Below are 12148 nucleotides of genomic sequence, written 5' to 3'. Positions count from 1 at the left end.
ACACCACATTAGTCAGAGTCCTTCCGCTGTCTTACCATTGCAATACTAGACACTTCAGTTAAATCTTCCAGTCGTGGGCTTTCACCCTGCTCTCTGCCTTCTGCTCAGTCATTTCACTGATTGGCCACCCTCCGGTTTCCCTTAACCCAATCATACCTCAATTAGCAAGATGACTTGAAGTGCCCATATATTGCAGCCTGGGGATTTCTTTTATTTTCAGTGTGCAGCATGAAGCAGCAACAAGCTAGACGTGCGCTGACAAGCAGTTGGAGCAAGATTAGCCTACCCAGGAAGAGAGGGAGATGGTGTTCAGGTGACACAGCACCTGTCTTTAAGTCCTGTCTAGGTAGTGTAGGGGAGGAGCCAGAATGCTCACAAATGGAACCACAAACAGGAATGCAACAAGGGGTGGAAAAGCAGAGCTTCCTCAAATAGCAACAAATGTGGAGTGCCCCACATAACACGAAGCACGTGACAAGGATAGACGGGTCAGAATCATGTTCAGTCTCAATCCAAGACATTTTAAAAGTACACGTTGCATACACAGAGATAATAATATAGTAGATTGTCACATGATTTAAGTCAAATAATATCTTTAGTTAGCAAAGAAATTACAACATATATCATCTAGGTGCTGAAACAGTGCAATAAAGAGAACTAGCAGTAACACCCTACATTTATATGTAATAATCTCATATTTTCCAGTATGTGATGTGGCTAATGGCCAAAAGCCAATAATCATCTCAGAAATACAAGTTGCTGTTAGAACTTCATTTCTGTTACTGATTTTATACTATTTTTTCTTTTCAATTTAACTATGTAAGAAATAAATGAAGACAACAAAGAAGAAGAATTTAAGTGTAAGGACATTTAAAACTAATGGTCAAAATGGTCAAGCCACTGTGGATTTTGATGCTTGACTTAAGGCACCCAAGTTTAACTATTTTAACCAATACCTGTTTTGTTTGTTTTAAAATGTGTAAGTTTTTCCATTATTCTCCCTACATTTCTCTCCACCACTTTTAGGAAATTCAATACTCTATGGAGTTTAGGAACTTGCACATTATGGAAAATCCCAGTCAACAAGCACAGCTGATATCCACAAGAGAGCCCCAGCCTTCTCCCCACTGCCACCTGCTATTCCTGTATCAGACTGGCAGAAGCAAAATCAAGAAGGTGATTATATTAAAGCCTCTTACCCCATTTCTACCAACTATTTCTGTTTCCATGGAGACAGGAGCAGGCATGGATAAACTTTGGCAGTGGCTGCTAATACTGAGCACTGCAAATGCTGGTTTCAAACAGCTCATACACAGACGGTTGGGAGTGAATAGTTTCTATGGGGTTTTATTTAGAGTGCTTTTATTTTGGGAACAGTAGGGAATCCATTAAACGACACTTACCTTTTGTAGGTGTCTGATCCAAGGAAGTGTGAATTGACTAACTAGTCCAACTGGTAGTTTTGCCTGCATATTGGAACCTTAGGCAATCAGACGCCTGCTTTCACAATGTGCATTTTATATTTAGGTAATTTGAAAATACTCATACCTGAATGTTGGTTTCTACCCAGGGACCTGACAAACCAAATTATAAAATTTGGCCCATAATTTAAGTGTTCTTAAACCTATGACCAATATAAATGTTTCCATAATGTAAAAAAATGAAAATAGTTATGTTGAAATGCTGAAACAGCACCCAAGAACCTGAAAGTGAAACTTTCTATAAACACAAATGAAACTGACTTAATTGAGTTTCATTTTCAAGCTGAGAGAAATACAAAAAGCAAACAAAGAGCATACTGTGTGATCAGGGCCAGCTCCAGGCACCAGCTTAGCAAGCAGGTGCTTGGGGTGGCCGAGGGAGAGGGGCGGCACCTGCGGCAATTCGGGGTGGCAGGTCCCTCACTCGCTCTAGGAGCGAAGGACCTGTCGCTGAACTGCCGCCGCCTATCGCGGCTTTTTTTTTTTCCAATTACCGCTGCCGATCGCGGCTTATTTTTTTTTTTTGCTTGGGGCGGCAGAAATGCTGGAGCTGGCCCTGTGTGTGATATGCTGGATTTTTAACAGTTATTCTTTTAATTCTCTCATGTAAAGTGTTATATGTACCATAGGTATGACAGCTGTTTACATATAACATATGATCTGTAAATTGACAGTGTCTCTTTAACTTTATATATATATGGTGTAAGTTTTGTGCAACTCCATGCTCAGAGATGAGTCACATGTGCAGCCATCTGTGGTGACCAAATGGCATTGCAAAGGTTATCAGTATAATCGTCTATTTATCCAGGCTTATGTGCTGTGACGGAATGAACCCCTGTATTCACACTCTGTACACTACTGTAATCAGGGCCGGCTCTGGGTTTTTGGCCGCCCCAAGCAAAAAAAACCCAAAAAAACAAACACGAACAGGGTGGCCAGAACGGCAAAGCAAAAAAAAAACCTGCGGCATCGCCGGAGCGCGGGTGCAGGGGGACCGGCTAGCTGGGGGATGGGGAGAGAGCGGGCGGGAGAGAGAGAGAATGGGGGGGCCAGGGTTACAGCGCGCCGCCTGCCACGAGGGCTCCGTTCCGGTCGGTGGGGAGGGAAGGACGGGCTTGTTGCAGGGTGCTCCCATCCTCCGCGCCGCCGCCCCATACAAGGCGTCCGGAGCAGAACAAAAAAAAAAAGCGGTCGTGCCGCCCTACGATTGGGCGGAATGCCGCCTCGTTCAATCTGCCGCCCCAAGCACCAGCTTGCTCGGCTGGTGCCTGGAGCAGGCCCTGACTGTAATAATCTTTGTGAAAAATATGCCTTCTAAGGTATCATTTAAAAGCTAATAAGTCGCTGGTCAATCTTATCATAGTGAAATATATGTAGCAACATTGTATGTGAGGTTAGTACCTAAGACGACAAAAAAACAGTGCTGCACTTTAGGGAAGGAGACCTGATCTGAAAGCTTGGTCAATAATGTGTTAGAAGTAAGCGGTAAGGACTTTACTTTGAATCAAGTGTAGTTTGTTAGGTTAGGCAGTAGAAAGAGTTTTATCTCTGTTTTCCTTGTAACCATTTCTGACTTTTATACCTCATTACTTGAACTCACTTAAAACCTAACTTATTTTATTCTTTAATCAAAATCAATCCAGTATTGTGAATGGTTTGGGTAATGTCATTTAAGGTGTTAAGCTGTTGTATATGATTCCTCCAGAGGAATGGACTGTCCAGAAGAGAGGTGGACAGTGCAGAACATACATTTTGGGGGGAAAATTTGGGAGTGGGAGTGTGTTGGGGTCACCCTGTAAATGGTAACCAAGGCTGCTGGAAGCCAGAGTGTTTCTGGTGTGTGCTGACAGGCTGCTGGGTTCAGAACTGCTGGGGCAGAGCTGTGGCTTTACATAAACCCATTTGGGTGTGACCTGCATGCTGGTGGTTGTTTGTGAACAGTCCAGATTGGGAGCTACAGCAGCAAGGCATTGCAAGACACTCCAGATTGCAGGGCAGTGATGATGCAGCCCCTCATTTGTCTGGCTTGCGCCCTGGAATATCACAGATGCCAAAAACCCATTCTTTACATCTCAAACAATAAAGATTCTGGCTTTGGAAAATTCTGGCAAGTTTTCATCAGTTTTGGGCAGATACTGGAATCTTTTCAATGTCCGGTTCAGTGGCTTTAGGTCTATGCAGATACATAATTTGCCTAATGGCTTTTTTATCACCCTCATGATGCATATAGGTGCTATGATACCCAGGGCCGGCACCAGGCACCCAAGCACATGCTTGGGGCGGCACCTGGTAAGGGGCGGGCTCCGGGGGCCCAGCGATCGGCGGGGGGTTCCGGGAGGGTGGCGCTCCGGGGGCGGGTTCCGGCGGCACTCGGCGGGCTCCGGCGGCGCAGAGCTCGGCGGGGGGGGCAGCACGGGGCTCAACGCTCAGGGGGGGTTCCGGCGGCGTGGAGCTCGGCGGGTGGGGGGACAGCACGGGGCTCGGCGCGCGGGGTGGGGGGTTCTGGCGCTCAGCGGGGGGGCGGTGCGGGAGGGTGGTGCTCTGGGGGGCGGGTTCCGGCAGCGCTCGGCGGGGGGTGGCGCGGCGCTCGGCGGGGGGCCTCAGGGGGCGGCGCTTTTTTTTGCTGCTTGGGGCAGCAAAAAAGCTAGAGCCGGCCCTGATGATACCCCTGCTTTGCAGACTTTCAAGCTCCTAGTGTACTGGATTACCTAGTGCCACTGGAAAGTTCCTTTGTGGTAAGCCCACAGGTTGTTCCATTGTGGATGGAATCTGAGACCTACTCAAATGTATGTAATAATGTCAGCTTCTACTGCCCACCCTTGTACCCATCTGACAGGCTTGTCTGGTTGTTGCATTTATGAGACTTGAGTGGCATAGTCAGATTCTGCACAAGCTTAGGCCTTGCCTACACTAGAAAGTGTTTCCTGGTATAGCTATACACTACTCTGCTAGTGGAGATGCAGCCTCTATTGGCAAAACTTTTCTTTGCCAGTATAGCTTATACAAGCTCCCCAAATGACATAAGCTATACTGGCAAAAGGACTTTTTTGCCAGTATATCTGTGTCTACACTAGAGCTTTCACAAACATAGCTCTATCAGTTAGAGAAGTGATTTTTTTCACACTCCTAACTGAAATAGCAATACCAGCAAAACTTTTAAAGTTTCCTCTGCTCTTTTCTCCCCTCTCATTTCCTGTTCTTTTTTTAAAAAAAGTGAACTTCTATTCCTCCTAGCTGTGAAGATAAGCTTTCAAATATGAATTAAGTGATGTTATCTTCCCAAGTGTAAAAGATCATGCCCGCCCTGTACCTTCTGGCCCAGTGTGACTCTGCTGAGGCCTGCCTCAGTTTCCCTTTCAATGGGGCAGCAATGGGTTCACTTAATACCTGACTCCACCAACAATTTCTCTTCTGAATGGAACAATCTGCTAGACCACCAAAACTGGCTAACCACTGGGTCAAAAAGGGGTAACAGTATGTAAACTAGTGATTCCACTGATTATGTCATTGTACAATTTTGTTCAGGGATCAGCACAGCAGGGCCCTGATCTTGATTGGGGCCTCTGGGCTCTATAGCTGTTTATTTTTTAAAGTACACATGGGGTTGCATCATTTTCCCAGATGCGGATGTGGTCCCATGACCTGGGTCCAATCTCTGAATAAGTTAAAACAACATGATTGTGTGAAAACAAGAGTTTTAAACTAGGTTCGACGGGGACAGGTGAGCAAAGCCCACAGGTAAGTGGGGAACATGGAGACCGGGGAGATGGGTCGGAAACAAGAGGGAGTGTGGGCTATATTGGCAGAGAGAAAGGAGAGTCAGGACAAAACTGGGAGGAAAGATCAAACCAGTATCTTAGATGCCTATATACAAATGCGAGAAGTATGGGGAATAAGCAGGAAGAACTGGAAGTGCTAATAAATAAATACAACTATGACATTGTTGGCATCACTGAAACTTGGTGGGATAATACACATGATTGGAATGTTGGTGTGGATGGGTACAGCTTGCTCAGGAAGGATAGACAGGGGAAAAAGGGAGGAGGTGTTGCCTTGTATATTAAAAATGTACACACTTGGACTGAGGTAGAGATGGACATAGGAGACGGAAGTGTTGAGAGTCTCTGGGTTAGGCTTAAAGTGGCAAAAAACAAGGGAGATGTCATGCTAGGAGTCTACTACAGGCCACCTAACCAGGTGGAAGAGGTGGATGAGGCTTTTTTCAAGCAACTAACAAAATCATCCAAAGCCCAAGATTTGGTGGTGATGGGGGACTTCAACTATCCGGATATATGTTGGGAAAATAACACAGTGGGGCACAGGCTATCCAACAAATTCTTGGACTGCATTGGAGACAACTTTTTATTTCAGAAGGTTGAAAAAGCTACTAGGGGGGAAGCTGTTCTAGACTTGATTTTAACAAATAGGGAGGAACTCGTTGAGAATGTGAAAGTAGAAGGCAGCCTGGGTGAAAGTGATCATGAAATCATAGAGTTTGCAATTCTAACGAAGGGTAGAAGGGAGAACAGCAAAATAGAGACAATGGATTTCAGGAAGGCAGATTTTGGGAAGCTCAGAGAGCTGATAGGTAAGGTCCCATGGGAATCAAGACTGAGGGGAAAAACAACTGAGGAGAGTTGGCAGTTTTTCAAAGGGACACTATTAAGGGCCCAAAAGCAAGCTATTCCGCTGGTTAGGAAAGATAGAAAATGTGGCAAAAGACCACCTTGGCTTAACCACGAGATCTTGCACGATCTAAAAAATAAAAAGGAGTCATATAAAAAATGGAAACTAGGACAGATTACAAAGGATGAATATAGGCAAACAACACAGGAATGCAGGGGCAAGATTAGAAAGGCAAAGGCACAAAATGAGCTCAAACTAGCTACGGGAATAAAAGGAAACAAGAAGACTTTTTATCAATACATTAGAAGCAAGAGGAAGACCAAAGACAGGGTAGGCCCACTGCTTAGTGAAGAGGGAGAAACAGTAACAGGAAACTTGGAAATGGCAGAGATGCTTAATGACTTCTTTGTTTCGGTCTTCACCGAGAAGTCTGAAGGAATGCCTAACATAGTGAATGCTAATGGGAAGGGGGTAGGTTTAGCGGATAAAATAAAAAAAGAACAAGTTAAAAATCACTTAGAAAAGTTAGATGCCTGCAAGTCACCCGGGCCTGATGAAATGCATCCTAGAATACTCAAGGAGCTAATAGAGGAGGTATCTGAGCCTCTAGCTATTATCTTTGGAAAGTCATGGGAGACGGGAGAGATTCCAGAAGACTGGAAAAGGGCAAATATAGTGCCCATCTATAAAAAGGGAAATAAAAACAACCCAGGAAACTACAGACCAGTTAGTTTAACTTCTGTGCCAGGGAAGATAATGGAGCAAGTAATTAAGGAAATCATCTGCAAGCACTTGGAAGGTGGTAAGGTGATAGGGAACAGCCAGCATGGATTTGTGAAGAACAAATCATGTCAAACCAATCTGATAGCTTTCTTTGATAGGATAACGAGCCTTGTGGATAAGGGTGAAGCGGTGGATGTGGTATACCTAGACTTTAGTAAGGCATTTGATACGGTCTCGCATGATATTCTTATCAATAAACTAGGCAAATACAAATTAGATGGGGCTACTATAAGGTGGGTGCATAACTGGCTGGATAACCGTACTCAGAGAGTTGTTGTTAATGGTTCCCAATCCTGCTGGAAAGGCGTAACAAGTGGGGTTCCGCAGGGGTCTGTTTTGGGACCGGCTCTGTTCAATATCTTCATCAACGACTTAGATATTGGCATAGAAAGTACGCTTATTAAGTTTGCGGATGATACCAAACTGGGAGGGATTGCAACTACTTTGGAGGACAGGGTCATAATTCAAAATGATCTGGACAAATTGGAGAAATGGTCTGAGTTAAACAGGATGAAGTTTAACAAAGACAAATGCAAAGTGCTCCACTTAGGAAGGAAAAATCAATTTCACACATACAGAATGGGAAAAGACTGTCTAGGAAGGAGTACAGCAGAAAGGGATCTAGGGGTTATAGTGGACCACAAGCTAAATATGAGTCAACAGTGTGATGCTGTTGCAAAAAAAGCAAACATGATTCTGGGATGCATTAACAGGTGTGTTGTGAGCAAGACACGAGAAGTCATTCTTCCGCTCTACTCTGCTCTGGTTAGGCCTCAGCTGGAGTATTGTGTCCAGTTCTGGGCGCCGCATTTTAAAAAAGATGTGGAGAAATTGGAAAGGGTCCAAAGAAGAGCAACAAGAATGATTAAAGGTCTTGAGAACATGACCTATGAAGGAAGGCTGAAAGAACTGGGTTTGTTTAGTTTGGAAAAGAGAAGACTGAGAGGGGACATGATAGCAGTTTTCAGGTATCTAAAAGGGTGTCATAAGGAGGAGGGAGAGAACTTGTTCACCTTAGCCTCTAAGGATAGAACCAGAAACAATGGGTTTAAACTGCAGCAAGGGAGGTCTAGGTTGGACATTAGGAAAAAGTTCCTAACTGTCAGGGTGGTTAAACACTGGAACAAACTGCCTAGGGAGGTTGTGGAATCTCCGTCTCTGGAGATATTTAAGAGTAGGTTAGATAAATGTCTATCAGGGATGGTCTAGACAGTATTTGGTCCTGCCATGCGGGCAGGGGACTGGACTTGATGACCTCTCGAGGTCCCTTCCAGTCCTATAATCTATGAATCTATGAATAAATAAATGTATATAACCCAGATAAACCAGAGTCATAGCAGGAGCATTTATTGTAGCCCCTGCCAGATTCTCTGAATCTGCGAATCCTGCTGTCTCATCAGTATAATTGACTACCTGTACCTGAAGATTGATGCAGTCATCAGTGTCATTCAAAAAGCTCCTCATCAGGCCTGGCATTGACAATAATATCAGTTGAAGGGCTCTCGGGTGCCAAACAGGACTTTATAGCCAAAATGTGCACTGACTATAACTGTCAGGTGTTATGCCTCCAGGAGACACACATTGGGACTAACAACTGACCTGGGTTCTCAGAATGACTGTGACCATCAAGAGACCACACGAGCGATGTGGCATTGCCATTTTTGGCAAACCCGATCTTCTCATCAACACAACATCTATGACCAATAATGATGACACTGCAGGGCTGTCTGGGGGAGGGGGGGGGGGAAGCAAGGGGTCAATTTGCCCCAGGCCCCGGGCCCTGCAGAGGCCCTCACAAGAATATAGCATTCTATAGTATTGCCACTTTTTTTTATGGCAGGGGCCCCCGAAATTGCTTTGCCCCAGGCCCCCTGAATCCTCTGGGCGGCCCTGTGACACTGAAGTCCTAAGTGTAGATATTGCTGGCATTTTCCCTACAACTACTGCTGTGCAAACAATTCAAGGTCACTAGCCCACTGTCACATTCTGAGGTGCAATCCAGAACAGTGGGGGTTGTGTCATCACCTGCCACACAACTTTGGGTGCCTCAAAATGCTTTGCTATTGTAGCTCTGAACCTGGGGTAGTCAAAAACAGCCTACCAGCATGCAGTCACACCCTGAGTGTCTGTGTATAGCTACAGCCCTGACCCGGCAGCTCTGACCCCAGCAGCCTGTCGGCAACACTCCAATCACACTCTGGCTTCCAGCAGCCTTGGTTACTACTTGTAGGGTGACTCCAACACACTCCCAGTCTCCAATTTCCCCCAAAATGTGTGTTCTGCACTGTCCAGTCCTCACCTGGGCAGTTCAGATATTAGAGGTCCGTTGCCTCTGTAAGGAATCAATATTCAACAGTTTGTTACTTTAACTGGCGTTACCAAGCAGTTCAGTTTAAACACACCAGTGTGTTTTTATATATATATATAAAAAAATAAACAAGCTTATTAACAAAAGCAGAGAGGATTTGAAGTGAATTCAGGTATAAGAGATAAAGTTAGAAATGGTTACAAGCAAAAAAGTGAAAATTAGACATCTAAAAGTCTAAAACTTAAGCTAGTTTTGGTTCAAGGCTTTGTTTAAGATGGCCTTTCTCACCACAGTCTTCAAGCAAGATGGTGACTCACCCTTTCTTTGGTCAGGATTTCTCCCAGAAGCCCAAAAGTGCTGGTGCCTTAGTTTTCTTAGGTGAAAGAGGGAGAACCTGGGGTTCTCTGCCCCTTTCTTTTATAGTCCAGTGAACTTTTGAAGTGGATTCTTCTGTGGGGTTATCTTTCAAAGCATAGGCGTGTGCACTGGGTGTGCCGGGTGTGCCCAGGCACACCCTAATGCCCTCTCAGAAACAGCCGGCACCTCACCACGTCCCTTGGCCCCGGGGGGGGGGGGCGGGTGGGTTTGCTCCAGGCACCGCCCCCCGCAGCTCTCATTGGCCGGGAATGGGGAACTGCGGCCAATGGGAGCTTCAAGGGAGGTACCTGGAGGCGTGGCAAGGGCAGCGTGCAGAGCCCTGTGCCGCCCCACCCTCCCCTGGGGCTGCGCGGGGACGTGGTGAGCGGGGCCGGGCCAGGTAGGTAGGTAAGTAAGTAGGCAGGCAGGCAGGGAGCAAGCGAGCGAGCCAGAGCCCGAACCCCTCCTCCCCCTCCCTGCCTGCGCCCTATTGAGCTGGGCTCCCCTTCCCCAGGGCCGGGCCCGGCTGCTTTAACAGACCCATGTGCTCACTGGCAGCCTCCCACCTGGCAGCACCAACACAGCTGCTTAAAGTGGCTCGCGGGGGCATTGCTGCAGTCCCCTCACCCCCAAGGCAGCTGCCCCCGCCCCAGTGCCCGGGGCCCCAAACCCACCTGCGCCTCCCAGCACTGGCCGCGGGCCCGGGCACTTCCTGGGGGGCAGGGGGTCAGACCGCCCCCGAGCCCAGCCCACCTTAAGTGGGGCCCGGGAGCTAGCAGGCCCGGAGCAGGGGGTGAGCCCAGCCCACAGGCCCCCCCGGAGCTCAGCTCCCCGGCACTGTTCGGGGGCTCCTGCCCGGCTCCCTCGGCCTTGAGTCCAGCTCCGGGAGCAGCCCAGCTCCGCTGCGATCCAGCCTGGCCCCGTCTACCCGGCCCGGCCCCAAGTGCACAGCCCGGCTCCCTTGGCCTGGCCCAGCCCCCAAGCCTGCCCGCCGGGACAGGGGAGCTCAGATCCCCAGCCTGGGGGCCGCCTGCAAACAGCCTACCCTCCTCCCCCCCAACCTCCTGCCCTGAGCCCCCTGCCTGTACCTTGCACCCCCACCCCCCCTGCCCTGAGCCCCCTCCAGCCCCTGCCCCCCAACTCCCTGCCATGAGCCCCCTGCATGCACCTCGCATCCCAACCCCCTGCCGCACCTCTTCTGCACCCCAACATAAGCAAGAGCTCCCCAGTGCTTTGCCTGGAATAGCCCTAAAGGACATACAGAACTTGTACATTACAGCCACTTCTATTACGCTTTGGAACCTGACTGTAACTCATGGGTGTGTGTGTACATTTACTTGCTTTACTCTTGTAACTAACTCATTTTTTTCTTAGTTAATAAATCTTTGGTTAATTTGTTATAGGATTGGCTACAAGCATTGTCTTTAGTGTGAGAGCTGAAGTTCAACTGAGCTGGGAGAAGCCATTGGTCCTTTGGCCCTGGGAGTAACCTGAATATTGTTGTGATTTTTGGTGCAAGGGACCATCTATCACAAAGACAAGCTTGCCTGGGCGGCAAGATAGCTCAGAGTACCCAAGGGACTGATTGTGATAAATTAAGGCGGTTGTAGTGCGTGAGGAGTTTATACTTGACCCATGGTTGGTGAAATCTAAGTATAGAACTCACAACAAGTTTGGGGTTTGTGCCCTGCTTCTTAACAGTCTGCCCTAAGGTTGGTACTCATGATCTACATAGCTTAACATGAGGCAAACACACATTCCTTTGCGTAGAGTAGACCTGTTTAATAACTTTTGCCTAGGTAGGTCTGTGTGCTTTTCAGCACGTACCAATAACATCATATAGGGGGATTTCATAACTTTAAACATAATATTGCTACATACATTTCACCATGATATTATTGACCAATGAGATATTAGTTTTCAAATGATATCTCACCTGGCATATTTTGTACGAAGATTATTACAAGAGTGTGCAGGGTGTGAATATAGGGGTGATTTTGGTCACACCCGCATAACCTTGAACACGACAAATGCCAGTGATCATAATCAGGGCTGCGATTTAGTCACGGAAGTCACAGAATCCGTGACTTCCAAAAACCTCCATGATTTCAGCCAGCGCCGGCTGGAAGCTACAGGATCCCCTGCCACTCCAGGCAGACCCCCCACAGTCCCCGTCCGCCATGGGCAGCAGGGGGCCCCCTGGAGCTCTCTGCCTCTGTGGGCGGCAGGGGGGACACCCAGAACTCCTGGCTGCCGTGAGCGACAGGGGCGATACCTGCCACTCCCAGGCACCGCAGGCAGGAAGAGGAACCCCCGCTGCTCCTGGCTGCTGCAGGCGGCAGGGGGACCCCCGGAGCTCCTGGCTGCTACGAGATTTGCCCGTTACTTTGGGATGGGCTCATTTATTAGGGTTACTCTTCGGGGGGGGGGGTGTTCTGCAATTCTATCAATGTACTGCTTGTGTCACTTGTGTTTTCATACAGAGCTCTACTTCTCCCTTCTGCAGTTCCCTCCCAATGGAGCTATCCTGCAGGGCCTAGGTTCCCCAGTGCTGGGGTCCTGAAGCCCCGGAATCAGATGAACACACACACAC

At 47.7% G+C, this 12148-nt stretch overlaps 1 protein-coding gene and 1 long non-coding RNA gene across 5 annotated transcripts in view; one reads left to right on the top strand and one right to left on the bottom strand.

Annotated features, from left to right (window-relative positions):
- The window catches only part of LOC128832878 (S-acyl fatty acid synthase thioesterase, medium chain-like), a 15176-nt gene extending 13962 nt beyond the window's left edge, over nt 1-1214 (bottom strand). The window contains exon 1 of one of the 2 annotated variants that reach the window (XM_054020574.1): nt 1200-1214. The gene's annotated coding sequence lies outside the window, so the exon portion shown is untranslated. Of the gene's footprint in view, nt 1-156; nt 482-1199 lie in introns of those variants that run through there. The other variant, XM_054020573.1, reaches the window with a different exon arrangement.
- LOC128832881 (uncharacterized) overlaps nt 1-12148 on the top strand; it is a 20294-nt gene extending 8146 nt beyond the window's left edge. For 2 of the 3 annotated variants that reach the window (XR_008444079.1, XR_008444077.1), the window contains 2 exons: nt 1027-1176; nt 12039-12143. This is a non-coding gene — a long non-coding RNA (uncharacterized LOC128832881). Of the gene's footprint in view, nt 1-1026; nt 1177-12038 lie in introns of all 3 variants that reach the window. The other variant, XR_008444078.1, reaches the window with a different exon arrangement.

This window comes from Malaclemys terrapin, chromosome 2, assembly GCF_027887155.1.
Source record: "Malaclemys terrapin pileata isolate rMalTer1 chromosome 2, rMalTer1.hap1, whole genome shotgun sequence".
Taxonomy (NCBI): domain Eukaryota; kingdom Metazoa; phylum Chordata; order Testudines; family Emydidae; genus Malaclemys; species Malaclemys terrapin.
Note: the sequence above shows the minus strand (reverse complement) of the source record. Positions and strands in the feature narration are given on the sequence as shown.